Below are 26,595 nucleotides of genomic sequence, written 5' to 3' on the forward strand. Positions count from 1 at the left end.
AAATATGCTGAAGTGTTAATGTAGCTTCATCTTCAGCAGTAAAAGGCCTGTGAGTGTGGGGGTGGGGTGGGGATATCCTTCCAGCAGATTCAACACTACAAAATAATACACACTAGACTTAACAAATTAAGTTATTAGTTTGAGTTTTGGAGATAGCCTTACATAGATTTTACTTGGTTATTTGTTCCTTGTGAAACCTTTGCCAAGTGCAGGTGAAATTCAGCTGTGCAAGTTTTTTATGTAGTGTGATATGATAAGTCTGAATACTGCTGCTGCTGCAGAAGGTACATGTGCTTGTTTCACTTTTTGTAGAGTGAAGCAGCTGGATGGAGAAAACATTTGGGACATGGGGTAGTGAAGTGATTATCACTATTATGAATAAAATAGGAAATAATATAGGAATCTCCCCTGATGCTAGGTCTGTGGTTGAGCTGATTGACTTGACTTGCGTAAAGTGCTCCCTCCCTGCCACAATAACTAAAAGGAAAACCACCTTACAAACCTGGACACCCCTGAAGCTGACGGCTAACCAAGCCTAACACAAACGCTTATAGCCTAAAGTAAATGTACGTTAAAGTGTTCTGGGCGCTCCCTCCCTGCCACAATAACTAAAAGGAAAACCACCTTACAAACATGAAGACACCCCTGAAGCTGAAGGCTAACCAAGCCTAACACAAAAGCTTATAGCCTGAAGTAAATGTACATTAAAGTGTTCCGGGCGCTCCCTCCCTGCCACAATAACTAAAAGGAAATCCACCTTACAAACCTGAAGGCACCCCTGAAGCTGATGGCTAACCAAGCCTAACACAAAAGCTTATAGCCTAAAGTAAATGTACATTAAAGTGTTCTGGGTGCCCCCTCCCTGCCACAATAACCAAAAGGAAAACCACCTTATAAACCTGAAGACACCCCTGAAGCTGATGGCTAACCAAGCCTAACACAAAAGCTTATAGCTTAAAGTAAATGTACATTAAAGTGTTCCGGGCGCTCCCTCCCTGCCACAATAACTAAAAGGAAAACCACCTTACAAACCTGAAGACACCCCTGAAGCTGATGGCTAATGAAGCCTAACACAAAAGCTTATAGCCTAAAGTAAATGTACATGTATGTTGTTAATACCTATTTTTTTCTGAATGCCTAAAATGCTTGTGAACTCCTCCATGCGAGTTTCAGCAGCCAAACGCAGACTCCTAGCCACTATTCCTCCCCCAGTCTTTTTTCCCTAGGCCTATTTTTATTTTTCACTGAAATAACCCTCTTACTTACCTCTTCTAGTTGGTATTTTTCCCCAGTGTCCACTAGGTAGCAATATTCTACCAACTCGGTTTTTAACCTGCAATTCCCAAACGTCTTAGACCTATTTTACAGTGACTATCTTCAAATATTTTCCTCCTGCTAAACTCTTAGGAAATTTCACTCCTACCACAATAACTAATACTTATATTTTAGATAAGATAACACACTTTTTCCCTCTATTTTACTCTCATTTCTAATTTATCCAGCCATAACTTTAAATGTCAGCTGATACTTTTTTCTGCTGTACCTACCTTATTGCTCTTGCCCGCTCCGTTCACCCTGCGGACTCACACCGCTCCCCTACCCTACCCCCAAATCCCACCCACCCCTAGAACACCTAACCTTATACTTCCTTAGCCACACCTCGAACCCTCATCAACCAATAGCTCACTCGATCTTGTTACATACTTATCTAATTAATACTAATTTACCTACCCTTCTCTTTGGATAGACACACCCTTATCGTGGTCCTTCCTTAATCACTACACTCCATCTTTTTACCCATACCACACCTCCTACTATCGCTATTACTGTCTTACAAAGCTATCTTAACCTACTCCTCATGTCCACAGTCCTTACCACCCTTCTTCTATCCCACAGCCTCTCCTGCTATGAATACCTAAGCCTTACTAAATTTCACCACCCCTTAAAGCAAACAACCCCTTTATCTTCTCTAGTCTTGCAAACCCTTAGTAACATTACATCCTCATCATCCTACCTGTGACCACAGTTCCATATTCTAACCCATATTAAGCATTTCCAAACCTGGAAAACTGACCCTATCTTATGTAAACTCAGGAAACCTTCACAGAAGCAGAATCCCCAACAGCACCGATTACTACATGGGGACATTCATCCAAACCCAGGTCCTAGCATTTCCACTTATAATTCCCAATCTTACTACCCTTGCACATCACATACCCCCACAAAAACCTCAAACTCTCTTCTCATATCTCACCTTAATATACGCAGCATAAATAATAAAATCACTGAGCTGCACGCCCTGCTAGATTTACATTCCTTTGATATCCTATGTATAATAGAAACCTGGCTCAAACCAGTTATTAAAGACAATGTTATTCTCCCACCTGGCTACAGCATCCTGATACTAGACCGCCTTAATAAAAAGGGTGGTGGGGTGGCAATACTTTTCAAATCCGAATTACAAGTCACCTCACTTGATACTCGACCACCCTCACCTAGTAATGCCGAGATCTTAATATCCAAGCTCCAAGTTAATGCAAACAAATCCATATACATTATTTGCTCATACATCCCCCCAGGTAATATCATAAATACCCTTGAAAACACCCTTAGTCGGCTCTCCACATCCTTCCCACAAGAAACTATAATCCTTGGGGATTTTAATATTGATTGGAAATGTTGTATATCTGTAAATCCAACTACTCTCATCAATCTTTATGGCTTTCATCAAACCTTCACCTACCCTACCAGAACCCATAAACCTAGCAACAAACAAACCACCTTAGACTGGATATTAGTTAACAGTAGTCCCCAATTATACAAAACAGACTTACTCCCTGATGATATTAGTGACCATTCCCTGACCTTTATATCTAGACAAAGACCTCAATTCCCAACCAAATTAACTTTAGAACTACATGAAACAAGAAAAATCTTAACCTAGTTAACTTTCAAGCTGAGCTTAAAGCTTGCAGTTGGTCACCCCGAAAATCACTACCTCTTGATGAAGCAGTCTCTTACTTTAACAATAAATTCTTACAAATTCTGGAACACCATGCTCCCTCATGCACTGTTAGAATTAGGAAAAAACCTGCTCCTTGGCTCACAAAGGAGTCTAGACAAAAAATGAGACTGAGAAATCAAACCTGGTCCAAATGGAGAAAAACTAAAAACTCTACTGATCACCTACATTTTAGACAGCTTAGAAATGCTACAAAAATCAATATTCCTTGATAAAAGAAACTATTACCTCAAATTTCAACAAACCCAACATCAAAACCCACAAAAATTCTGGTCAGGAATAAATAAATTGCTCCACCCTGAACATGTAAAACACCGACCCCCTCTAATTTGACTCAAAACTCTTCTACCCAGATTGCTGACATTTTTAACAAATTTTTCTCTGAAACAGTCCAATCTTTAGCTAATACCTTACCCCCCACACACCACCTGTTACCACTACTGAGCTACCCCTCTCAACAATTTTACCCCACACACTCCACCTCCAGCCTGTCCCAACATCCTTCATACACACCCAACTCCTCAAACTTAAACCATGTACTCCATCAGCTGAACTCCTTCCAGCTGAATACCTACAAATGGCAGCTGGAGTACTTGCCTACCCAACTGCTATATTAATAAACAGAATGATTACAGAATGTTCCATCCCATATCTATGGAAAGTCTCACACATTATACCCCTCCATAAGGGAGGTAACGCAAATGAACCCTCCAACGTCAGCCCCATAGCCCTACTTTCCCCACTAGCAAAAATTATGGCGAGATGTATTCATCATCAAATACTTGATTATCTTCTCCAAAACTACCTACTAGTGGACTACCAGCATGGCTTTAGGGCATTCCATAGTACAACAGCACTCCTATCCTTTTCAGACTGCATTAATAAAAACCGTAACAACAACTTACTGTCCTCAGCCCTCTTTATTCACCTCTCAAAGGGATTTGACATGGTGAATCATCAACTACTGCCAGATATACTTAGATCTTTCTCTTTTGACACCCAAACAGTCAAGTGGTTTAACTCCTACTTAGGAAACAGACAGCAAGCAGTCCTCTGGGACAATAAACTATCCACTCAGCTCCCTATCTCTCTCTTGGTGTCCCACAAGGCTCCATTCTGGGACCTCTCCTATTTACCATTTTCATTAATGACCTGAAAACATCCATTCCACAGGCCACCTGCATACAATACGCCGACGACTCAACATTAATATGTAGCACCAGCTCACCTGCAGAGCTTCAAGCCAAGACCCAAACAGTATTTAATTTAGTCAAAAAATGATTCCATCAACGCTGTCTCCTACTCAATTCCACAAAAACAAAACTATTATTGTTCACTCCCACCCTAAAGTCCCCCACTATTAACTTTACAATCACATCCAACAATGGTACTAAAATAGCTCCCAACATAACCACCAAACTTCCAGGTGTAACAATTGATAATAATCTTAACTTTGACACACATATTAACCTAATTATTAAATCAGTTAATAAAAAACCTGGTTCCCTTTATAGACTTAAACCCTTTCTCACGGCTTCATCTAGGTCTACTATCGCCCAAACTCACCTACTTTCCACCCTTCTCTATACCTCCCCAATTTATACAAACCTCTCCAAAAGCAGTATCAACAAATTGGAAACATGCTATAATAACACTGCCATATTTGCCACTGGATCCCCATTCAGAACCCATCACTGCCAGAATCTCAAACTACTAGGTTGGCTGGAATTGCAAAGTGAGCTTCTTATACAGCAACTTACAATTATTCATAAAATTCTGTATCATCCCACAAATACTCCCATACTCTGTAAGCTTATTAGCCCATACAAAAACCTAACGACCTTACGATCTGCCAATAGGGTAGTAGTATCTACCTTAAAAGCCAACAACAAGTCTGGGGACTGCCTGTTCACTAACTCTGTTGGTAACATTTGGAACAAGCTTCCAAATGAACTAACATCCCTTTCATCCACTGCACTGTTTAAAAAGCAACTAAGTATCCTCCTAAATTCACAATGGTTATGCCCTTGCACTAATCCTGACTGACATTATTCACCTCATCCATGACCACCTCTGTTGGCTATTATACCTCTCACTGTTGCTTTGTTTTTTCTCTCTATTAATCTACTGAAGGAATATACTTCCTACGGAACCATTATGTATATATATATATATATATATATATATATATATATATATATATATATATATATATATATATATATATAAACCCTAAACAGCTTTGTATGTCTGGTTTATATAACTATCAATGACTTGTATATTGCTTAGCATGTAATCACTTTGTAATTTTTGGTAATGTTTTGGAGCTTTTCTCCCCGGGCCTCTGCTAAAAATGGACATATATCCCGGTCAACAAATGTAAAATAAAAATAAAATAAATAAATATTAGTTAAAATAATATGCATGCTGATTGGCCAGTGTGCCCACTGTAAATCCCACAATATACCAACGGAAAAGGTCCGGTCACCCAAACTTTTTTTTCATTGGTATAAAGTGCTCTAAAAAAGAAAAAACGGAGCAACGGAGACTTTCTTTTCTCCATTTCAAAGCATTGATGTACTGGGTATGCGTGGGACGCAAGTCCCATATGCATGCGCAGTACATCAAAACAAGGAAGCAGTGTATTATAACCAGTGGAAGAACAGTAATGCACTGTCGTGATTAAACCACACCATCTGTGGGTAAATCTTCAATATACCACACCACGTTGTCGGTTATTGCTTAAATAACACGACACTAATTGAAGAAAAGAGAAATGCAATTTTAAATTTAATGGAATGTATTATCAGTTAAATGTAGCAGAGGCAGATTACACACAATTTCACAGTGCCATTGTATTGGCAAACAGCTATGTATTTAACTCTTCTAGCTTCTTGCTCTGGAAGCACATTCATTTTATAGAGAAATTTCCAGTAATATATATTTATTGTTTTATCCATAATTTTTAATTTCTTATCCTTCATAGTGTCATTCAGTAACTTCAAATGTTGCTTCCCTGATTTTCCCTGATCTATAGCTTAATTTGCTATATACAAAACATTAGTATCCATTTAATATATTCACATATTTGCTCAGTAATGTCTATCCTCATCTTTTAATGTGTTGGAGCATAAATATTAAGAAGCTGCAGCACTCTATATATTTTATGAACACAGTAAACATATATCACCATATTTATTTCTGTAGCACTCTTCAGACCAGCAGTTTTAACCATTCCTCCCTTCTGAAAAAGAGTATCTACTTTACTCTCTCTGTTTTATTTAATCTCTCTTCCCCTTGCTTACTAACAAAAAGAAATAACATCATGCAAGAATATAACAACAGCAAATTGAAGATTATTGCAGGAAATGCAGACCTGTTGCAGGTGTTAGGAATAAAATGTAAGTTTATAAATAAAACAGGTAGGAATTTAAAACAACTGTTTGAACATAAGGAATCTAACAATAACAACTATTAAGCCTTTTAGAAATTTTAAGTGTAAGTTTTGTTCTCATTTTAACTTATTGACAAAGGTCGTGTTTTTTAAATCTATGACATTATTAGTTGGCCTCAAAACATGTCATCTGTCAGTCAGTAGGTGTGGTATTATATGAGGCAGGGCACATTTGATGTCATCATTTTAATGTCAGTGAAATGACTAGAAAACTGCCACAAATAATGTATAAACAGCTTTCTGTGTTTAGGCACAAGATGATATTAATGTTTTGTTGAAGCGCACCCTTGAAGGTAGGACATTTTTTAATAATCAGACTAATGTGGACCCCAGTGGTGGCAATTTCAATACTTTATGGAAGCATGTAATACCTGGCTTCCAATTCTGTGGTGCTTACTAGCCACCTAACTAGTTTATAGGTTCATAGGTTCATACTAGGCTATCTGCCCTAGGGCATTTATAAGCCTAGCCAGAGTGTGTTTGGCTTTCACCACCCATTTTAAAATAATTTTGCTATGCCCTTTTTCAAGGTTAGTATACTGTGCCTCTGTCTAACAGTGACACAGAAGTGATACCCGGGGTAATCCTACGATCTCCCATCCACTCCTCAAGATTCCTCTTGAAGAGAGTCAATGAGAGATTCTGCCTAACCTGGACTGGGATTTTATTCCAGAGTGAAGGGAACCTCTGGGTTATGAATCTGTCCCTCCAGCATGTCATATTTATTTCAGTGATGAGGTTCAAGTCTCTCGAGCGCGTAGCTCGATGGGATTTGGATTTTCTGAGGTGCAGCATGTCCATTAATTCCGGGTTGGACATGGCTTTATATGTCAGGCACAGATCGTCTCTGAGCAGGCGGTATGCCACTGAGTAGAGCTGGAGTTTCTTTAACTGTGCAGCATATGGCATCTGTTTGAGCCCTTTGATCCTCTTGGTGAGGTACTTTTGGGGTCTTTCCAGTTGCTGCAGGTGTCTGGTAAGGTACATCCCAAAAGGGGCATTGTACTCAATTATGGGCCTGATGAGGGATGAGTAAAGAGGCACGATGACCTCCCCTGATCAAGATGTGAATCCCTTCATGATTAGGTGGGCTATATAAAATGTTTTTCTAACCACTTTGGCCACGTGGTTGTCAAATGAGAGATTGCTATCAACTTGGGTCCCCAGGTCCCTAATTACTTCTTCTGTACTTAATGGATTACCACCTATGTGGTAATTTGTGGACACTTTGTTTTTGCCAAAGGGGATGACTATACACTTTTTGGTGTTTAGCTTGAGGCCATGGCTCCGGCACCAGTTGTCTGTTTCTATGAGGCCCTTTTGGAGGATACTTGTGTCGGCTGGAGTGTCGATTATGGCACCCAGTTTGCAGTCATCTGCAAACTTGGTCAGCCACAGTCCTTCCGTGTTGGCCTATACCTCCGAGAAATATATACCGAACAAGAGAGGTCCCAGGACTGAGACTTGTGGGACGCCACTTGTAACTGGTTTGGAGTCTGACATGGCTCCAGCAATTCTAACCATGTGCGTTCTGTCCTTGAGCCAGTTTGCAACCCATCTAGTGACATAGGGGTTTATATTTAAGCTGGTGAGCTTATCTATAGTGCCCAAGTGGGGTATTGTATCGAAGGCTTTTGCGAGGTCCAGGTAGGCTGTGTGGACCACCTTCCCCTCGTCAATGGCCTTAGTGACTGTTTCAAAGAAATCAACCAGATTTAAGAGGCAGGATCTGCCCTTAACAAAGCCAAACTGGGTAGGATCCAGTGTCTGTAGGTCCCCAATATCTTTATTTATGAGGTCCATGATGATCCTTTCCATAGCTTTGCAGACCAAGCTAGTCAGGCTTATGGGGCAATAGTTTCCAGGATCCGTTGAGGCACCACCTTTGTGGAGAGGGACCACTGTTGCTGTACACCACTCTTTGGGTACATATTCTGTAGTAAGACTGAGATTGAACAGTAGTTTTATGTTTGGGTTTAGCTCTTCTTGGAGTTCATGTAGGACGCAGCCCAGGACACCGTCTGGTCCCATTGATGCTGTGTTTTTTGCTTTGGAGAGGGCAGCTCTTACCTGAGCATCTGAGATGTCAGGGGGGCAGCATTCTGCTGGGATAGATATTTGCCCTTTTGGTGGTTGGGGGGGGGGTTTGCGCTGAACCTGTCAGCTAGGATGTTGGCAATGTCTGTGGGTTCGGTGTATTTTTTGTCATTTTGGCCTAATTCTGAGCATATCTGGGAATTCCCACCCAGGTTCCTAACATAACTAAAGAAAGCCTTGTGATTATCCTTAGTGTCCTGTGCAATTTTTCTCTCGAAGCTGGCCTTAGATGATTTTATGAGTGCCCGTAGTTTTTTGCTAATACTGATCGGAGATACCTTCCCTTTTTGGGATTTTGCTCTATCATGTAGTAGCTGGAGAAGGAAGTATATGACTTACACAGATGGCATTTGCATCATGTACCATTCAAAAACACCTTTAATTCCATTTTATCATCCATTGTTTAGGTCAACAAACCCAGCTGAAAGACATAGCAAACATACCTGCAGAACACTTCTGTAAACTGAAGCATGAAATGTGCCTACAGGAAACACTGTGTACTTAAGTAACGGTAATTAATTTGTAATTCACATGGAACACTTGGTACACTGCTAAAAGGGTAAGTGTCAAGGTAATCAAATGAAATGTAACTATGCCAAGAAAGATATGCGGGAGAATGTAGCACTGCAAGTTCTCCAAACCTTTCCACCTTTACGTCACTAGGAAAAAGAAACTCTCATCTTAAGTCAACTAAAATGGAAGTTCTGCATGAATAAAACAGACAAAACTGTTTACGAACACCTGCAATATTTTGGCAAAGCACATCTATTGCACAAGTTCACAACCATAAAAAAACAGGTGCAAAGTAATGACCTCAGTACAAATGTCAGTAAATAACAGCATTATGAATTGTGACAAAAAAAAATTAAAGTAAAACCAAAAGGCAACAAATTGAAAACCTTTGTAAGAGTAAAGAAACAACAACAACAAAAGTTGTTTGTATGACAGTGTGTATTCTCCTGATGCTTTATAGAAAGCAGCAAGCTTGTGGGCCACTAGATCAAACAGTGACAAACTGGAAACTGCTCATTTCTAACCCCCCCCCCCCAGAATGATTCATAAACTGCAAACTACCATGTGAAACATGCACACTAAATTCATGGTCCAAAACAAAAGTTATGATGAATCGTGTTGCCACAAAAATGTGAGTGCTGATGTCACAAGGTCTTCATGGTGTTAGCAGCACATCTAAGTACTATTTAAGGGGAAACATACTTGGATACATTGCTAACAACATCCATCCATCCACAATCCCTTTTTCTCATTTTGCACATGGGGAATTATGCAGTAAAGAGTATTTTGCATCCAAAAACATCCACACTGATTGGACAGCCCAATCAGCATGCCTATTGTAAATCCACCATATACAAACAGAAACAAGTCCAGCCACTAAACTGAACTGATCATACTTTTTGTAATGTACCTTCACAGTATGTCCTTTTTTACATCATAGTTCATAGGTTCATAGGTTCATAATAGGTACTAGGTTATTGGCCCTAGGGCCTATACAAGCCTAGCCAAAAAGGTACCCTGGCTTTCGCCACCCAAGAAAATTATTTTCCTGTGCCCCTGTCAAGCAGAGCCACAGAAGTGATCCCCGGGGTGAATTTCCTATTACCCATCCAATCATCAAGATTTTTCTTGAAGAGTGCTAATGAGGAGCTCTGTTTGACATAGATAGGTAGTCTGTTCCAGAGTATGGGAAGTCTTTGGGACAGGAATCTATCCCTCCAGCATGTTCTGTTTATTGTGGTGACAAGGTTTAGGTCTCTAGAGCGTGTAGCTCGGAGATATTGGGATTTCTTTAAGTGGAGCATGTCCAACAGCTCTGGGTTTGACATAGCTTTGTATGTTAGGCAGAGATCGCCTCTGAGTAGGCGATATGTGACGGAGTAAAGCTGGAGTTTTTTGAGACGGTCTGCGTAAGGCATCTATTTGAGGCCAGTAATCCTCTTTATGAAGTATTTTTGCGGCCTTTCCAGTTGTTGTAGATGTCTTGTGAGGTACATACCAAAAGGGGCATTGTACTCTATAATGGGTCTATTGAGTGATGAGTACAGGGGAACAATGACCTCTTTTTTTCTGGATGAGAAACCTTTTGTAATGAAGTGTGCCACATAGAAGGATTTCCTGACCACTGTGGCAATGTGATTATCAGAGGAGAGACTACTGTCCACCTGTGTCCCTTTTGTTCCTCATAAAATGTTCAATTTTGTGGTAAATTGCCAAGCCGAAGTCAGTTCAAGATGATGTTCATACGTCTAGTTCATAAATTTCATTTGGAGGAAGAACCTCTTTTAATATTACCTTTTAAAAGTAAATTAAGTAGTAGTGAAAAAGTGTCCTTAATCCTGGCTATTCCTGCCCAAGTAATTTAATATTAAAAAATGTGCATACTGATTGCTCTATCCAATCAGCATGCTCATTATAAAAGAAGCTTGTCTCACAGAAACTACAATTAAAACACCTTTGAGCTGCTAACTGGAGAATTTAACTCTTTCAAAACAAAAACTCACTCTCACACTAGTAAACGGCTCTGTGGAGCATAGTAATATAATGTTAACAGCTCTCAATGCCTGGAATACCCATTCTGGATTGCTTATTATTATTTACTGACTTCAGCCATAATGATTTGCCAAAACACCACAGCTTTTTTGCAGGAAAGATCTAAGATCTAAAATATAAGGCTAATACTGTGGTATTCTGTGAACATGTAAATGGTTAAGAGGTATGCTATACAGAATACAGACCAGGGCAATGGAAACTCCTAAATATAGACAACAACTTACTGTACAGTTTATACATTTAGAGCATGTGCAGTACATACCTTTCATGCCCTGGATTACCAGAGACCAGCAGAAGAACATTAAAGTCCATTTATATACTGACATCATTGAAAAAAGTTGTCTTTTTTTCTTAAATAATGTCATTAGATAACAACAATAATCTACTCACGTGTGTGGGTAATGCAGGATTTACACACACTTGACTATGTTTAATCACTCAGACTTCGCACTTGTGATCAAACCACATCAACCACGGGTAAAGCCTGTATTACCCACACCCAGTCATGGATTATTGCTAAAAAATCATACAGTTGTAAAATATTCTGTCTAAACAGATGACTCATATAGCATGTGAACACATCCACAGAATCAGGAAGTCTTTAAACAGAGAGCAGACCTTCAGCTCTTTGCTTAAAAAAGGCAAAAATAATGACAGAGGACAAAGTGTCAAAAGCAGGGACAACATTTTATTGCAATTCATTTAAAAAGTTAATAGAACAGGTTTTACATCACCATTTCCTTAAATATTTGGGGTCGTTTTGAAGTAATTTCCTCATACACTAGTGAGGTTTATGTTAATATTTGTAGAAAATTTTTCGTAGTTTAATATTTTAGTTAATAATTTAATGTTAGTTTAATTTTAAGCTTTCCAGTCTGATTTTTCCCACTACTATTTTATACCTGACTGCTTACTATTACTTGTTGTTGTGACTTTCAGCTTTTCCCGGTTAGGGGTCGCCACAGCGGAACTCCGGTCCGCTAATGATTAGCAGTTGAGTTTTACGTACCGAGTTGTCAGCCCTGACACACAATCTTCAACGAAGGTACACCCATTCATGCATGTCTCCACACAGAAGACGCTCTAGCTGAGAGTCGAACCGGACAGCGTCTTACTGTGAAGTGACAATACTACCACAGCACCACCACCGCTATTTCTGTTAAATGTTATTACTTTAAGTAGTTTATTATAAGTTAAATAAAGCACCACACTGTAGAACAAACCAGACTTCACACCACAAGTTCCAGGCCAGATTAATTTACTCAGTTTAGTACACAGACTGATTTATTAAAATAAAAAATAACTTCTGCAGTAAAAGTTAACAGCAAAACTTCAAAGTCTTATACCATTAAGAGCAAGTAACAAAGCACACAGTGAGGTAGTTAGGTTATACTAATTTCACAATTAAGTGATAAACATAAGGAATACTGGGAAAAAGCTTCACCAGAAAAGTAGAATGAAAGATAAAATTATCACTGATTCCTTAAACATACCAGGTCAGTACATGTGGTGTCACAGTAAAAGTGGAAATTTGCTGAATTTAAATGACATCTATAGTGACTACGGAGCTGGCCCAGATGGGCTGGAGACAGTGAACTATGGTGAAAACAATTTCAAGCAGTTAGACCTTGTCTTTGAAAGGCATTTTTAAGTATTGTGCATAACATTAGTGAAAACCAGACAACATATAAGATACTACAGTGATATGAATAACCTTAAATTTAGGTGACCTGCTAAAAGTTAAATATCAGCTCATGGTAGGATAGCTGTGAGCAAAATCTTAATGAATATGTTTCAGGAGAAACATGAGAAAATACAATTATAGAATGATGTGATGATATGATAAAACATGGTACCAGATAAAGAAATGGGAATGTAGAAGACAGGTTAAGTCTGAAATCCAGAGTGAAATGCTTGATTTAAAAGTAAGTTCAGTAGTAGCAAACTCAGACTGCTAGCTAGCATGCTGTTTTCTCTGTCTCTCTGTTTTTACTTGAAGCGTAGTAGTATGGAAGGTTCTTATCAGAAATTATGGTAAATACCAGTCAATATTTATAGGTATATATTGCAATTTATAGGAATTACTCATTCCTCCATTCCCAATAACCTGTTTAATCTAGTTCATTGTTGAAGGGGAGCCAGATCCTAACCTTGCACTCATTGGGTGTAAAGTGAAAGTAATGCTAAACAAGGTATTTGATCCAGGGCCAGATTCAGCACTAGGTAAAGTACTCATAGGTAGAGCCCAGTGCTGGCTGGAGGGTCTGGCCACATTACAGTAATTAAAAAAAGAAAAGGTTTCCTACAAACATATTAAAGCAGCAGAATACTGCTTTTCTTGTTCCATCAACAACATAGTACTGCTGAACTTCCTGACTGAGCAGATGATTTCCAACTTTTCATGTCAGAGTTAGTCTCATTGGTTCAGCATTTAAAACTGGTGATGGCATAGAGAATCAGAAAACTTCCAGGAATTGGCCTGAGATTTTAACACTTGCGAATTTTGAATAGCAAAGCAGATCTGTGAGAAAAGCTGAAGAAACAACTTACTGTGCTAGTAGCACTTGGGGAAATGAGCTGAGCAAATAGCATGTTTTTTGTTGCAACAACCAAACCAAGCATATAGCATTCGTTCTTTTTGCCAAGCCACTAGGGGAAACAGCTAAGAGACAGCAGCATTTTTTATAGCAGTGTGTGTGTGTGTGTGTGTGTGTGTGTGTGTGTCTATGTTCAAATGCCCCTTTTAGAGGGCACTGTTTAGTTAAGACATTTGTTCAAACTCAAACCACATACATTAAGTGGAGGAGACAAGAGCCTTATTCCTTCACATCAAATGCCAGACCTCCATTAACTTATTACTTTTTTTTTGGTAAATCCCTCATGATTGGAGTCAGTCAATGTTAGTCATTAAGAGTTGCAGTTTTTGAATATGTGTTGATGTAAAAGATGTTCTGTTAACTTTTTAAAGTGATTTTGAGTTGTCTGCTCTTATGTGTCCAGCTTTGCAGAACATCTCTGACTTTACTTCATATTTATTCTCTGCCCTTGAGTGAGTCACTTAACCAGGCAGGTCTTTTATGCAACTAGAAATCTGGGTTAGGCTCCTCCATGGTTCCCTGCATTGAAAGCCTAGAACCTACCTATGAAAATGAGTAGGTATGGCATAAAGGAAGGAAATTGATTGTAGTAAACAGGAGCATCATTATATGAGCCATGTTCGTTCACTGTGATTTGTTGTTTCCTTTATGTTGGCAGTGTGTATTATTCAGCGAGAAATAAACTGGACAGCATGCCGTCAGAGTTTAATGTTACAATATTAACCATTAATATGCCTTTAATTTTTTTTTCAATCAGACAAGGGTGAAATGTACTGTTTGTCTAGTACTTAGTGCAGATGAGTAATGCTATGAGCTGCTAGATTATTTCTGTAGTGCATGGTTTGATTCCCTTAGCCTTCATTAGTCTTCTATATGACTTGGCCAAATTACTTCACCAAACAATACTTCTGGGAAAAGGGACACTTGTGTCCAGTGGGCTGTACCATGCTGTGAACAAATGCTTTATACATTTGTTTTTTGAATTTCTGCATAATTCACATAGACACTAATTAGTACTTCCCTATATGCAATTTGAGTATGAATCCCATCAAGTCTCTTGTAGTTTACTGGCTTGCCAGAAGTATTGTTTCAAGGTAAGTTTACTCTATCTCATTATAAGTCTGTTTTCAGTGTGACAGCATTTTGTTTTGTTTAGAAAATGGTTGTCACTCACCCGGATTCACGAATCCTCCGTGTAAGACTAAATAAGTCTTACTCGGAGACTGCAGTTGAACAGTATGACATCAGCATGCCATGAATATTCATGAGGGCACACTGAATCCACTCCAAGTCTAACACGGACTGTGCAGGAAAGCAGGGGGCGTGTCCGACTGCCGAGCAGTCCAAAGGTCCATGCCCCTGCAAGTGTCTGAATTGTAAGATGTCAACACACAAGAGCAAGTCCACTCAAATGTCCACGTACCCAACACCACACTCCCTGACGTAAACCCCCAGCACAGTTATAAAAAGTAAAACTTAAAATTTTTTTTTCTAATTCCCGATATAGCTGCCTGTATTTGTGAGTGTGTGTGCGGGTGTGCCCATTGCTTAGCTGCAGTTAGCAATCTCGACATGGAAGAGCATAATAAGGAATGTTTATGCAAATCATGCCAAATAGCAATAGCGTAGTGGTAGAGCCTTTGCACAAAGAGGGGATAGTCATGGTTCAAGTCCCAACACTCCCCTTCCTATTTAATGTTTTAAATTAGTGTATGAAAAATAACTGACATATATGATTAAAGTTTTACTAAACAGCATTGAAATGGCCTATGTATCAGTGAACAAAATGTATATCTATAAAGGATCCTGACATATAATTGCCCGCAGTTAAGTAATGCTTTACCCAGCGCAATATAGATGCCCGTAGTTAAGCAGCATTTTAGCCAGTGCAATAGAGGTGCCCGTAGTTAAGCAGCGCTTTAGCCAGTGCAATAGAGGTGCCCATAGCTAAATAGTGCTTTACCCGGCGCAATCAGTTTGCGCGGAGGTGCGCGCCATGCCAACCAGCGCACAGACGGGCAACGTGGAGCAACATAGAGCAAAGTTGCCTAAACACAGCCACACCCCCTAGCCTGTCTGGACAGTAGTAAAATAAAAAGCAATGACAAGGTTCGAACCCGGGAAACCTTGCACCATAATCAAAGTACTGAACCACTAAGCCATGACAGCTTAGGATAAGCAGCCACTGTTAACATACATATAATTATAAATGGTAGATTAACCATTGCTAAGCAGGTCTTCAGTCAGCCGAGAATTTTCAAAAATGGCCAATCACAAAAAAGGGTGGGAAATAAAGCATATTTAAGCCCCATAGGCGGGAATACTCACCATAACTGATTGTAGCTCCCATCTCCAGTTAGAATGGCTGATGCTGGAGCGGATACATGCTTTAAAGCGCAACACTGGGGCATCGAGGAGTCAAAATACATGGTTTGGCTCCTTGTCCACCGTCATGAGTTAAGACTCCTGCAGGGCCAGTTCCAAGGGATGGAGTACAAAGCAGCGGCTTGGAACCAGTTAGCTCATGACCTCACCAGTGTCACAGGCATTCCTCGGACTGGTGAGCAGGTCCATCACCACCATGCAGACCTGAAGAGATGGAAGCAAGACCTACTGAACCAATGGGTACAGGAGGCCTGTGGTATGCAAGATGCCCCACTACTGAGTAGGTAGCCATGGAATGCAGTATGTAAGAGATGCTAATTTATTCTATATAATGGATAGGTATGTCTCAATATCCCTTCATTTACTTCACAGCTGCAGGTCTCCGTGCTGCGAATCAGCAAGCCTATGCAGATAGGCTGCTAAGGCTGTGCCACCAGGCAGGTTAGTAATTATTCTGCATGTATTGTTATATAAAATAGGTGAGAGAGCCTGAAAGAAAGTGTTGTAGCCCAATAATACAGCCATAAAATGCCCTGAATAATTCCTCTGCATGTACTGTTATATAAAATAAGTCAGAGAGACAGAAAAAAGTGTAGTAACCCATTAAGAAAGGTAAAATATGTCTGGAATAATATCCCTGCATGTAATGTCATATAAAATAAGTGAGCGAGCCTGAAAAAGAGTGTTCTAACCTATTAATAAAGGTATAATATGTCTTGAATATGTCTTCCATATGCACTGTAATACCAAATAAAGGAGAGAGCCTGTGGAAAAGTGTGTAATGCAATTAATAAAGGTATAAAACCTGGAGTGTGTCTGTGTCACTTACTTTGAAATGTTGTTGTACCCTTGCATTATACAAATAGTACTGTTTTAATAAGTGCTGGCAACCCACAGTTGGGCAGTCCCATCTAAAGTGGTTGATGGAAGTGCCAGTAGCTGTGAAGCATATACACAGTCCTCAACAGTCAGTTACTGGCTGGCATGCATAAGTAAATCTGGCACACGAGTAGCTTGTTAATTAGATCCCCAGAAATGTGGGTGTGCTACACGAAATGTAGGGTTCTGTACAAATTTAACTGAAAATGTCATGTGAACACATCCAGATATGTAGATAAAGAAATATAAATAAAATCAATAAATATGTAGCAGTAACATCTGCATCTTGGATAGTTAGTATGTCAGATATAGGTCAGGTATATAATGAACTAGCCAAACCCATTACACAGCCTAATGCATGTTGCCAAGTGTAATAATACATGTAGGGGATATACACCTGCAGTCAATAGGAATGTAGTGTAGACTAAAAGTACTTATAAGATATTAATTGAGGTTTCTTTGTACACCCTACTGTATGTGCATAAACAATGCAATTCCACACCTCAATGGGTATGTGTAATCTCAAAACATTTGTTGGGATATATGTCCTATTGTTCTATAAATATCTGCATTCACTTTGATGCATGTGCCCTGTTCAAACACCACAATCATGGTGGCCTGTTGCCACCAATCATCCCTGCATGCTGTTGGAATGTCCACTGTCATTCAATATATGCATGTGTTATGCTTGCTGTTCAACTGTTGGAACCTTGGTCTGTTGAGTTAATGGGAATATTACTGCATGCTGTTACAACTAACTTGGAATGCTGTTGTTTATGTTGTAATTAAACATACCTAATCACAGAACGTATGGGAAGGCCGGTCCCAGTGGACCCACCTGTCCCTCCTCAGCTGGCGAGTGCACCTGGCACCAGCAGGTCCGGGGCCCAGCCCGGGATCCCTTCCTCCATTGGTCCTGTGCCACCTTCGGGTGGAAAGCTGCAGGGGATGGGGCTCGTCCCCCCCGTGCAAGCATGGGTGGAGAAGGGCCACCTGTCACCCTTCGAAGGGTCCAGGCTGTGGTGAGTAGGAAGATCCAGCATTCAGTCGCTGATCCCCTACGCCAGCTTGAGGCGAGAGTGGCGCATCTCACGGGTGAGCCTGCCCATCCTACGCAGCTCCCAGCATAGCCACCCTCGGGGCTGTGAAGGTGCAGTGGTGACTGCCCATGGATGGGGATCTCAGTTCCACTGTTACCATCTGTGGGCTCATGGGCTTGCAATTTCCAAACACCCATCCCTGTCAATTGTGTTCACCCACCCCATGTGTCATACACCACCCCTGTATGTGTCTTGTTTGTCTTGTCTGTTTTCCTCCCCAACCTACCTCCCCAAATATACCTACTTCTTCTACATCACTTTCCACTCTCACCTGAAAAAAAAAGGGCAATCTGTACCCACAAAAAAATGACGCCTCATACATAGCTGCCCATTTTGCACACATGCCCGCTGGACAGGTAAACTGATAATTATAACTGGCAGTACAACATACTTTGTTGTCCTCACCCCTCTCCCAGGGGTGGAAGGTTTCAAATTTCACTCCAAATTTATTACATATGCACAGCTGTTGTTGGTAAAGAAATGGGCAGCTATGGACCTTCCTTACACCCGTCCTGCACATCCCAAGCTTGTTTTCCTACTGTCTTTCCCTCTTTGTGCCCCCTTTTTCACCACTTTCCTATAGCCCCATTTTCTTTTCTTTCAAAGAAATTAGCGCGGGTGTTAGCGGAAGTAAGCACTTTTAAGCAGTAGTAAGCGGGTTTAAGCGAGTGTGCGCATGTGTGCGCTTAGCTAAGCATCGCTAAGCATCATGCAAACCAGCTTACAACTGCTTAAAAGTGCCTTAGTTACTCTGCATGGCAGGGCCCTTGTTTTGCTGAGTAGGAAAATAAAACACCTTTGTCAGTCTCGAACCCCAAACCTTGGGCACACTAGACTGCATGAAGTACCACTAAGCCACAGCAGATATCCAACAACTTGGTGCTGAAATAAATATATCATGCATTACAATGAGTGAATGTAAAGGAAAAATAGGAAGGCCATAACGCAAAGCTTGTTCTGTGGATCTTTACCAGCAATTGTTGTGGAATTGCATTACATAAGTGTGATATGAGAAGCAGCCATTCTAGCAGCAAATAATGTTACAGTGGCACTTTACAACCCCCACACAGTATCATAGCAGGACAAACACTGGCATATCTGATTAGGGCAGAGGCCATACTTCCTAACTGTGACTACCTTTCAGGGATGTCCCTGATTGTGAAACATATTTTAGTTGTGTCCCTCTGAATCCCTCTGAAAAGTACTGATGTCAGTCATAAAGGTGGGTATTACACAATGAATACTGATAATAATAACAGTAGACACTGCTTGTACTTCATAAAAGGTGTACTAATCCATATGCACTGCTTCACTCAAGTCTGCACTTACTGTTTCTATAATGTGTAAGGTGTACCATACTTTTAACTACCTATCCCTGACTCCATGCAAAGATGTATCTGAGTGTTTCATAGGCCTGGCAGAGGCACAAACACACAGGCATATCAGCTATTCTGCTGTTACACACTCTGCAAATAGCTTTAGTAGGACTTCCACAAGCATACCCGTATGTAGGAGTACAACACAGAATTCCCAAAGGATGTAGCCATGTACTGGTAGCAACTGACTGTAACAATGCCATTGTACCAGTGCTGAAAACACCTGTGGGTTGCACAGACAAAGAATAACAGTGTAACATCTGGCTACCATCTGGATAGGTTCACAGTTGGGAACTATGCAGACAGACCACCTGCCTTGATAAACTAACAGGTACACACCAATCCTTTAAGTCCAGTAAGATAACATTCACACAATAATACATAATGTTCTCTGTATGTCAGCACCCCCCCCCCACAATTAAAATATACTTGTGTGTTTAGGGTCTACCAAGGATGTAGGTAGGCATACTCAGTACTGGAATTGTCCAGTTGTCCTAAGAACCCTGTGCTAATGTCAACAATAAAAACACAAACCCTGCAGAAGTGAGTACATTAATATTCATAGTATAACAGTTCACAAACAGTTCATGTGCCAAAATAATACTTCTCAATAACTACTTTTGTATGGCAGTTAATTATATGAGTAGAAAAGAAACTACATAGTCACATATATCCTGTGTAAGTATTTGCAGGGGTGAGTTAAACTCTACACTGATAGCTCTGTACTGGAAGTGGCAACAGTCAGGTCTTAGTACAACATGTACATCACTGTCTACACCTCTAGCTTCAGATATAAGAAGTATACCAACCTTCTGACTTACACAACAGTATCCACAGCAAACAAGCATGGGCCCCACTCTGGAAATATGAAAGGGCTACACCTACATAGCTTAGCAATTTATAGCATTGGGTTGTTATGACAGTGAGTACTGCAATTACCACACAGCAGGCTGTATGCATTTACCAAATGCTGGGCACCAATTGGTGCAGAGGGCATCACATGCACATGCGCAGATACCTATAAAAGCAAACTGTACTAGTTATCCCCACATGCAATCATTACATTGCACGTGTCAGAGACTATATAACTCCTGGAGAGTAGTGAGAAAAAAATATTACTTAATAAAAAAATATTTAATTAAGTAAAAAAAATATATACTTAATTACTAAAACTATAAATTAAGAAAAAAAAATACTTAATTAATAACCAAAAATAAAACTTAAGTAAAAAAAACTTTACTTAATAAATAAAAAATAAATAAATAAAAATTTGTCAAAGCATACACAGACGGACCTGAAAGTGACAAACAGGTATGTAACAGATATGTAGTTACTGGCAAGTAGTAGAAGTTTATGAATAGTACTGTACATACTCTGAAACATGCATATGTGGCAGCAGCAGGTATGTATGCACTGATGCCATGCATAACTACTGCCATGGACAAATTAGTGTGTAGCTGTGTGCAGTGGGACATAACTGTTTCATATGTAGCTCAGCATTATATGTGAAACATCTGATCATGTTATCTATGCTCTGTACAGTACTGTGTATAATGGCAGTTTGGGGGAGCAGTGCAAACACCTATATAAACTTGGATGTGACAGAGTAAGACATGCATGATAGTCATATAATGTGTAGCTTAGCATTGGCAACTGCTGTACCAGGCTAGTATAGTAATGTAGCATTTGCAGCTATATATACTCCCTGTACTATTACTGTATGCACACATGTGACAACTGTCCATGTTGTAGCAAGGCCAAACAGGTCATCCGTAAGGTGTATGGACTTGCAACAGTGTGGACCTTGTGTGTGTATGGCACACACATATGGAAAGATATTTATGTGTCCAATACATTAGCATCTTAACATGTGCATAGAGCAAGGGACATACTGCAACTGTTTGTGAAGGGTGGACATTTATATGGTGGTGCAGGCTGTTATGTGCATATTTATATGTAGGTTGTAGTGTGTGGCAAACAAGACAGCATACAATGCCGGCATATGACATGGGGTGTTTAAACGCTGTGGGTATGATTTGTTAGGTTTTTAGTCTTCCAGACAGTGGGTCCTGCTAAAGATACATGGGCTGAGAATACCTTCCATGCATTCCGCACAAGACTGTGCAATATTATTACATAACTATATCCCTCTCAACCTTTGCATAATTGATATTCCCACCATGAAAGGTGGACTGTATATGTTCCTATATGTATATCTATATGTACACCAATGGATGTTCATGTGTACTCTCAAGCTCAATATTGTAAATGTATTGCCATCCCTTTTGTTAAAAACCCTGTACCCATGAACTACCACATAGGTGGTAGTCTACTCAACACCAAAAGTGTGATAAGAGACTATGGGACACAGGTGGACAGTAGTGTCCCTTTTGATAATCACAGTGCTACACTAGTTATGTACGGTCCACATGTCATCAGAAAAGTTGTGTCATCCATGGAAAAAGAGGTCAGTGTTCCACTCTACTCATCTGTCATAACACCCATCATAGAGTACAATGGCCCTGTTGGTATGTACCTCAGAAGATATGTACAGCAACTGTAGATGCCAGACACATACCTCACAAAGAGTATTACCAGACTCAAACAGATGCCCTATGCAGACTGTCTTACAAAACCACAGCTACACTGTCACATACCGCCTACCCAGAGACAACCTCTGCCTAACATACAAAGCTATGCCAAACCCACAGGTGTTGGACATGCTCCATATAAACAGATTAAAATCCATACAAGCTACACACTGTACTGATCTAAACCTTGTAACGTCAAAAAGCAGAACATGCTGGAGTGGTACATTATCATGTCAGACACATACCATACTTTGGAACTAACTACCTATCAATAGCAAATGAAGGTCCTCATTAGCAGTTGTCATGAATAATCATGATGATTGGATGTGAGATAGGAAACACAACCCAGGAATCACCTCTGTGGCTCTGCATGACAGGGGTACATGAACCTAAATTACATGGGTGTTGAAGGGCAGGGTACCATATGGCTAGGCTTCCATAGGCCCTACGGCTAACAGCCTATAAGCTACCTAGGACCCGATACACACACACATGTACTTGTTGCATTACTTGCTATGTGAGGTTGACTGAGTGTGATGGTGAATGTGTAGGTGAATGTGTCAAATTTGTGTATATGTGTGATAGCCTAGTGTGAAACTGTTTATATCATGGTATGTAGTGTTGTAGCTCTGATCCCAGCAAAAGATATGTATGCTACTACTAGGCAGGAAAAGCAGTATGGCATACGGTGTGATACAGTCCCATGATGTTGACTGGAGTGTGCCATTGTAGGCTAAAGCAGTACATGTATGCTTATTGATTGTTAACACTAGTGAACACAAATCCTGTATGAACTGTAGTACTACCTGAAGCTGTAGGCCTAAACAGCACAGTATGGTGTATATACACACTGCTTGGAAACACTGTTTTGTTTGTTACCTGTAGTCCTCCCACATTACATACCTCAGGCATGAGATTTTGTAAGTGCTGACACACAGTACTGTATGGTACACAGGTAAAACTCATCTGGGTTACCATACCTTTGTGTCTTGTAGGTATGCCTGATGTGTGTGTGGGTATGCCTGTAACATGGCCTCGGTGGTATGTGTGTCACAGAATATAAGTGCATATCTAGCAACATGTATAGTGTAGTATAGCAGTATGCCACCTATACTGATGAATGTGCACATATGTTACTGAGGGGTTTGCTATCAACAAGTAACGTGGTGTACTGGTAGTACTATAACTGTACTTTACAATCATTTCAATGGATGACAAATGTCTGTATGCATTAGCTTCATATATACCTCCTGTGGCTAGGTGGTGCATGGTGTCACATACAGTGTGCCATGTACTGTTGTATAGTCTTACATACTGGTTTCACTTTGTTGCTGTGCAGAACATGGTTTGGTGTATAGTATGTGCCTGGCACTGTCAGGCAGTTGTGGACTGAGCAGTGATATGTGGTATTAAAAGTGTATATCTACTGACAGCCAATAGGTTGCTATATATGGCATTTCACTGATGTCTGTACATTAGAATGTTAAGTGTGCCACATGACTTGCTCACAATAATTGTTTTATTGTCTTCCAGGGACATGTCTCACAATAGAAAACCCGCGTATTCCCCTGAAAAGGAGGAAGTCATCCTAGATGCCCTTATACAACATCACAACCAACTGTTCTCCAGAATCAGCCAGGACCAGCATGGGTGCACTGCACTGTGGCAGGATATTGTCCATCGGGTGAATGATGTAGGCATGCATAACCAGACTTATGAGCAGGTACGCCATCACTGCAGTGATTTAATCAGACATGTCTGGCAGCATGCCTCCGATGTCCATAGACAACAGCTTGCCACAGATGGTGGTGCAGCAACACATCCACCCCTCACCAGAGTGGAAGAGCTGCTCCTCAGCATGGTGGCTCCTGGCCAACCACTGCAACAGACATGTGTCATCATGGAGGCCGGAGTCACCCAGCACGTCGACTTAGAGCGTGCAGGTAACATGGCATATCTGTAGACTACTGTTAGCTCGATTGTTAGAACATGCATTTATCAGATATGTACTGTGTATTCAGAAGATGTGGAGCCTGGTGTCATGCAATACTGATAATTTGGAACATAATCTGTATGCCTGTGACTGTCACCTGTTGTACTACTGTAAAATTGCAAACACACAGCAGCAATGCCATAGTTGTTGACACTGAAAACTGTCTCATATCCTTGTAGGTCCCTCTGGTGTGATAGCAAGAGAGCAGACCCATGCTGGTGAGTGTTCTACATTTAATATAGCATATAACATGTGCATGTCATAGGAGAGTTGTAGGCCATATACACATGTAAAACACCTACACATAATGCATGCTCTGCATGTTCTCTGTGGGACTATGCACATCCCAGTAACATGAGTAGCTACCTCAAACACATGCAATCCACAGAACATACAAACCAATTGTGGTACACTGTAGTGGACATTGTATAGGCAGAGTCAATACACATGCACACAACATACACAACTTTGTCATATGCAGTAAGCATTAATATGATACACATGGCGTATGTAGACACCTGCTTTAAGGTCATACTCCAGTATCCCAAATGTCATCAACATAGCACACATACTATACCTGAAGGGTAGAGGCCTATCATGGGGTGGTGCGACACACTTCAACACACAACACATTCATGTTAGGCAATGCTCCCTATTGAACACCTTACATACCCATGTAACAACTGGCTGTGAAATGGTTAATGTAGCTAAAGTGGTGCAGGTCAGGTACAGCAAGATAGCTGCCAGTGTGGCATACATTAGTGGCCTTGAGTGACCACGTGATGCTGCCTGATGATGGCTCATGGTACTACACTACATCCGGTTACAGTAACTACAGTACTACACATAGCATTCATTGCTATACACCTGACAGTTGTGTGCATCCGGCCATGATATGTATACCTATGAGTGATGGTGCACAGGATATTGGAAAGCATTTTAGACTTGCACAGCAATGTTGTGTCCATGTATACATTGTGTTCCAGGGTGAGGCCAATCATTGAATAACACACATGCATCAATGGCATGGATACTGTTATCAACAAGGACTCTCTACACTCTCACTGCATGCTGTTAAGCAACACACATCCTGCATGCTGACACATGTGATAGGACTCTTTGGCTTGTGATACTGTACTCCACCATCAACCACTAATGAATATGTTCCGTATTGCTGTGTGTGTGTGTGTGTGTGTGTGTGTGTGTGTGTGTGTGTGTGTGTGTGTGTGTGTGTGTGTGTGTGAACTTGACTGAGTAGTGTATGTGTGCATGTGTTCATGTGTGCATGTGTGCATGTGTTCATGTGTGCATGTGTGCATGTGTTCATGTGTGCATTTGTTCATGTGTTCATGTGCTCATGTGTGCTAACATCCTGTACAGATTGTAAAGTGTGTTTCCTGTCTTCCTCTCACAGGTGCTGAGGTATTGTTGGATGAGTGCAACAGGGAACCTGAAGCCACTGCCACAAATAGTGGACATGATGATATATGTGTTGTGGCACAGGCAGGTTTGACAGTGTCTGTCGTTGGTCCACCAATCGACAGTACACAGCTTTCCACCCCATCTATGTGCACATTCATACTGCCGATACATCCCTCAACACCAATGGCCTTAGCTGAGGAACAGCATACAGTAGGCATTGACCAGAATAGTGTGGTATCTATGGCACATGAAACCCCACACAGCAGCCATACCCAGACGCCTGGAATGGTACCACATAGGCATATGTCCAGGGGTTCTCGTGGGAGCACTGCTGGTCATAATGCCCCTGGAAGACGTGCCCCCACAGGTCTCACAACCTCAGGTATGTTGCAGGCTGTAATGCAGGCACAGGCACGTATGGAACGGTATACCAGGCAGGGACTAAGGGCACAGAGGGCTCATATAACACCGCTATCAATGACAGTATCCGTGACCTTGCCGGTGCCATCCATAATTACATCGAGGTCATTGATAGACATTGGGGGGAGACACTAGATGTCCTCTGCAATGTAATGTCCATGTGCCAGGACAGTGAAGGATGGCTGAGACATCAACGTGGATGTATGCCAGCAACATCATCAACTGGCAGTTGTCGTGGATGACACACAAGTCCCAGCCGCTCCCGTAGTGGTAGTACCAGCCCCAGCAATGTTGGGGCTGGGCTGTCAATAGACCGTCCTAGATGACCACGTGCACATGGCTTTGGCCAATTCCAGCAGGGACATGGGTCCAGTCGACATCCCTCTGCCTCTGACGATAGTACCCAGTCTGGCTTAGTACCTGATACTGTCTGTGGCACCCCTGCTAGGCACAGGTACTGTGTCCGTGGCCAAATACAGTGATCTGTACAGCCTGGCAGGTACAGTCTGTGGCTGTCCCATAACCTCCCGTATTTGGCAGCCACAAGGTGGAACTGTGTGCATGCAGACACACACATATAAACCAAACACCTAGGGCTAAAACATACACACACACATTACATCAACATTGACCCATACTATACTGTTGTCCCTCACACACACACATACATGTCGATTGGATGGATCATTGTCGG

General features: G+C 40.9%; 1 protein-coding gene across 1 annotated transcript in view; it reads left to right on the forward strand.

Annotated features, from left to right (window-relative positions):
* ATP6V0D2 (ATPase H+ transporting V0 subunit d2) overlaps positions 1 to 26,595 on the forward strand; it is a 358,513-nt gene that overhangs the window by 208,945 nt on the left and 122,973 nt on the right. The window lies entirely within an intron of this gene.

This window comes from Protopterus annectens, chromosome 3.part0 (genome assembly GCF_019279795.1).
Source record: "Protopterus annectens isolate FY-2018-M chromosome 3.part0, PAN1.0, whole genome shotgun sequence".
Lineage (NCBI taxonomy): Eukaryota > Metazoa > Chordata > Ceratodontiformes > Protopteridae > Protopterus > Protopterus annectens.